We start from the raw sequence: 5,708 nt of genomic DNA on the forward strand, positions 1-5,708 counted from the left end.
CCCCCCTACTGAAGAGCATCCGCATGCGCCGGACCGGACTGCACCACCGAGTCCAGCACCTAGGGGAACCCGACGCCCCCACCACCCCCCCGTTATTCGAAGATCAGATGGTATCGTCGCAGTGGGGAATGTGTTCATTCAGTGACAATCCCAGATTTAGGGTTCCTCCTCACTACCCAAGGTCCCAGTGCTTTTCCTGCACCGTACTTCAAAATAAATCTGGTGTTTTATAATCTGGTGTTGTATGATTTTTAACTTTGTCCTCTCAATCTAGCCCATTGCATTGAAAAGTGCTGGAAATCACACCGGTCAGGCAGCATCCATGGAGAGAGGGAGCAAGCTAATGTTTTGAGTCTAGACTGAATTGTATTGAATTGAATTGAATTGAATTTATTGTCACATGTACCGAGGCACAGTGAAAAGCTTTATCTTCTGACCAATACAGGCAGATCACATAGATAAGTAAATAATAGGTAAACAGCAGCAAAAACAAAAACAGAGGTATAGGCGTATGTTAAGAATTTGTGAGTCCATTCAGTGTTCTAACAACAGTAGGGTAGAAACTGTTTCAAAACTGGCTGGTGCGTGTGTTCAGGCTTCTGTACCTTCTCCCTGATGGTAGAGGTTGTAGGATGGATCGTTGAGAATGCTGGCGGCCTTGACAGCGGGCCTGGTAGATGGATTCTATAGGCGGGAGGTTGGCCTTTGTGATTGTCTGGGCTGAGTTCACCACTCTCTGTAACCGTCTCCAATCTTGAATGGTACAGTTGCCATACCAGTGGTGATACATCCAGACAGCATACTCACGATGGCGCACCTATAAAAATTGGTAAGAGTATTCGTCGTCATGCCAAATATCCTCAGCAGCCTGAAGAAAAAGAGACGTTGTTGGGCCTTTGTAACCAGTGAGTCCACATGAAGAGTCCAAGAAATCTTGTTGTGGATGACGACACCAAGGAGCTTGACACTCTCCATTCATTCCACCTCTGTCCTATTAAGGCGACATGTGTTAACATCCTGCCAAAAGTCAATAATGCATTCCTTGGTTTTGCTGGCATTGACGGCTAGGTTGTTCTCAGTGCACCATTTTTCCAGGTCTTCCACCTGTAGTTTGTTTCATCGCCATCTGAGATTCGACCATCTATGGTGGTGTCATCAGCGAACTTGTAAATGGCATTAGTCTGGTATTTGGCGATGCAGTCATGGGTATACAGTGAGTACAGTAAGGGTTGAATATGCATCCCTGGGGGGCTCCAGTGTTGAGTGTTAGTGAGGATGAAATATTGTCCCAAATCTTCACTGATTGTGGCCTGTGGGTCAGGAAACTGAGGATCTAGTTGCAGAGACTAGGGCTTAGTCCGAGATCACGAAGTTTAGTAATCAGTCTCGAGGGGATAATAGTATCCATACCTCAGGAGATATGGGATACAGGGAGATTTGGCTATCTGGATTCAGAATTGGTTGGCTGACAGAAGGCAGAGAGTGATTGTAAGTGGAGAGTATTCTGCCTGGAGGTCAGTGGTGAGTGGTTTCCCGCAGGGCCCTGTTCTTTGGCCTCTGCTCTTTGTAGTTTTTATAAATGACTTGGATGAGGAGGTTGAGGGGTGGGTTAGTAATTTTGCAGATGACACAAAGGTTGAAGGTGCCATTGATAGTATCGAGGGCTATTGCAGACTGCAGCACGACATAGACAGGATGCAGAGCTGGGCTGAGAAATGGCAGATGGAGTTCAACCTGGAAAAATGTGAAGTGATGCATTTTGGAAGGTCGAACTCAAATGCTGATTATAGGATTAAAGTCAGGATTCTTGGCAGAGTGGAGGAAAAGAAGGAATTGGTGTTCAAGTACATAGATTCCTCAAAGTTGCCACCCAAGTCATAGAGTCATTGGGATGTACAGCATGGAAACAGACCATTCGGTCCAACCCATCCATGCCGACCAGATATCCCAACCCAATCTAATCCCACCTGCCAGCACCCGGCACATATCCCTCTAAACCCTTCCTATTCATATACCCATCCAAATGCCTCTTAAATGTTGCAATTGTACAAGCCTCCACCACATCCTCTGGCGGCTCATTCCATACACATACCATCCGCTGCGTGAAAAAGTTGCCCCTTAGGTCTCTTTTATATCTTTCCCCTCTCACCCTAAACCTATGCCCTCTAGTTCTGGACTCCCCAACCCCAGGGAAAAGACTTTGTCTATTTATCATATCCATGCCCGTCATAATTTTGTAAACCTCTGTAAGGTGACCCCTCAGCCTCTGACGCTCCAGGGAAAACATCCCCAGCCTGTTCAACCTCTCCCTATAGCTCAAATCCTCCAACCCTGGCAACATCCTTTCTGTGTTTCTCTCATTTTGGGTTACCATTTCAACAGATGGGCCAGTCAATGTTAATTATTCCTCTTTTATCTTTCTGAACAACTTTTACAATTGTGTGGCTTGCTGGGCCATCTTAAATGGATCAACAGTCACTTACAGACAAGATCAAACAACAATAGCCATTTGTTTTTCTTCAATGCTGTTACTGAGCCAGTTAGTACAAGTATCTGATAGTTTCATGCGAGTGTCACTGATACCAGCCTTTTCTTTGAGATTAATTTAATTAATTCAATTCCAATCCACTGAAAGCCTTGATGTGATTTGAACATACACCTCCTGAGTATTAGTCCAGCCTCTGGCTAATCAACCCAGTAACATAATCACTATATCACCACACCCGAGACTAAACACAATGAGATCAGTGTTAAAATCACACAACGTCAGGTTATAGTCCAACAGGTTTAATCGAAAGCACTAGCTTTCAGAGCGCCGCTCCTTCATCAGGTGGTTGTGGAGAATAAAATTGTAAGACACAAAAGTTTACAGTGTGATGTAACTGAAATTATACATTGAAAAAGATCTGGATTGTTTGTTAAGTCTCACATCTTTTAGAATGACCATGTTGGTTTCAGTTCTTTCATACGTAAATCACAAAATGTTTTTTTAAAAATTACATTCTCAAGTGAACTTTAACAATTGGTGTCATGTTGACCCAGATAATGTCATAGACTCATAGAGATGTACAGCACGGAAACAGACCCTTCGGTCCAACCCGTCCATGCCAACCAGATATCCCAACCGAATCTAGTCCCACCTGCCAACACCCAGCCCATATTCCTCCAAACCCTTCCTATTCATATACCCATCCAGATGCCTCTTAAATATTGCAATTTTACCAGTCCCCAACACTTCCTCTGGCAGCTCATTCCATACACGTACCACACTCTGCATGAAAAGGTTGCCCCTTAGGTCTCTTTTCCATCTTTCGTCTCTCACCCTAAACCTATGCCCTCTAGTTCTGGACTCCCCCACCCCAGGGAAAGGCCCCTCATAATTTTGTAAACCTCTGTAAGGTCACCCCTCAGCCTCCGATGCTACAGGGATAACAGCCCCAGCCTATTCAGCCTCTTCTTATAGCTCAAATCCTCCAACCCTGGCAACATCCTTGTAAATCTTTTCTGAACCCTTTCAAGTTTCACAACATCTGGAAAGGATAGGAAGGAGACCAGAATTGCACGCAATATTCCAACAGTGACCTAACCAATGTCCTGTGCAGCCGCAACATGACCTCCCAACTCCTGTACTCAATACTCTGACCAATAAAGGAAAGCATACCAAACGCCTTCTTCACTATCGTATCTACCTGCGGCTCTAGTTTCAAGGAGCTATGAACCTGCACTCCAAGGTCTCTTTGTTCAGCTACACTCCCTAGGATCTTACCATTAAGTTTATAAGTCCTGCTAAGATTTGCTTTCCCAAAATGCAGCACCTCGCATTTATCTGAATTAAACTCCATCTGCCACTTTTCAGCCCATTGGCCCATCTGGTCCAGATCCTGTTGTAATCTGAGGTAACCCTCTTCGCTGTCCACTACACCTCCAATTTTGGTGTCATCTGCAAAATTACTAACTGTACCTCTTATGCTCGCATCCAAATCATTTATGTAAATGACAAAAAGTAGAGGACCCAGCACCAATCCTTGTGGCACTCCACTGGTCACAGGCCTCCAGTCTGAAAAACAACCCTCCGCCACCATCCTCTGTCTTCTACCTTTGAGCCAGTTCTGTATCCAAAGGACTAGTTCTGCCTGTATTCCATGAGATCTAACCTTGATAACCAGTCGCCCATGGGGAACCTTGTCAAACGCCTTATTGAAGTCCATATAGATCACATCTACTGCTCTGCCCTCATCAATCCTCTTTGTTACTTCTTCAAAAAACTCAATCAAGTTTGTGAGACATGATTTCCCACGCACAAAGCCATGTTGACCATCCCGAATCAGTCCTTGCCTTTCCAAATACATGTACATCCTGTCCCTCAGGATTCCCTCCAACAACTTGCCCACCACCGAGGTCAGGCTCACCGGTCTATAGTTCCCTGGCGTGTCCTTACCATCCTCCTTAAACAATGGAACCACGTTTGCCAACCTCCAGTCTTCCGGCACCTCACCTGTGACTATCGATGATACAAATATCTCAGCAAGAGGCCAACAATCACTTCCCGAGCTTCCCACAGAGTTCTTGGATACACCTGATCAGGTTCTGGGGATTTGTCCACCTTTACCTGTTTTAAGTCATCCAGCACTTCCTCCTCTGTAACCTAGACATTTTGCAAGATGTCACCATCTATTTCCCTACAGTCTATATCTTCCATATCCTTTTCCACAGTAAATACTGATGCATAATACTCATTTAATATCTCCTCCATTTTCTACGGCTCCACACAAAGGCCGCCTTGCTGATCTTGGAGGGGCCCTATTCTCTCCCTAGTTACCCTTTTGTCCTTAATGTATTTGTAAAAACCCTTTGGATTCTCCTTCACCCTATTTGCCAAAGCTATCTCATGTCCCCTTTTTGCCCTCCTGATTTCCCTCTTAAGTATACTCCTACTTCCTTTATACTCTTCTAAGGATTCACTCGATCTATCCTGTGTATATCTGACATATGCTTCTTTCTTTTTATTAACCTGCACTCCAAGGTCTCTTTGTTCAGCAACACTCCCTAGGACCTTACCATTAAGTGTATAAGTCCTGCTCAGATTTGCTTTCCCAAAATGCAGCAACTCACATTTGTCTGAATTAAACTCCATCTGCCACTTCTCAGCCCATTGGCCCATCTGGTCCAGATCCAGTTGTAATCTGAAGTAACCCTCTTCACTATCCACTACACCTCTAACTTTGGTGTCATCTGTAAACTTACTAACTGTACCTCATATGCTCTCATCCAAATCAAGTGGATAAGGTTGTTAAGATACCATATGGTATTTTGGCTTTCGTTAACAGGGGGATCGAGTTTAAGAGCCGCGAGGTTTTACTACAGCTCTACAAGTCCCTGGTGAGACCACACTTGGAATATTGTGTCCAGTTCTGGTCACCCAATTATAGGAAAGATACAGAGGCTTTGGAGAGGGTGCAAAGAAGGTTTACCAGGATGCTGCCTGGACTGGAGGGCTTGCCTTATGAAGAGAAGTTGATTGAGCTTAGACTTTTCTGTCTGGAGAAAAGGAGGAAGAGAGGTGACCTGATTGAGGTATACAAGATAATGAGAGGCATGGATAGAGTCGATAGCCAGATACTTTTCCCCAGGGCAGGATTGACTGGCACGAGGGATCATAGTTTTAAGATATTAGGAGGAAGGTATAGAGGGTTCGTCAGAGATAGGTT

This window comes from Chiloscyllium plagiosum, unplaced genomic scaffold, assembly GCF_037043375.1.
Source record: "Chiloscyllium plagiosum isolate Xiang-an unplaced genomic scaffold, Cpla_swu_hap1 HiC_scaffold_5, whole genome shotgun sequence".
Taxonomy (NCBI): Eukaryota; Metazoa; Chordata; class Chondrichthyes; order Orectolobiformes; family Hemiscylliidae; genus Chiloscyllium; species Chiloscyllium plagiosum.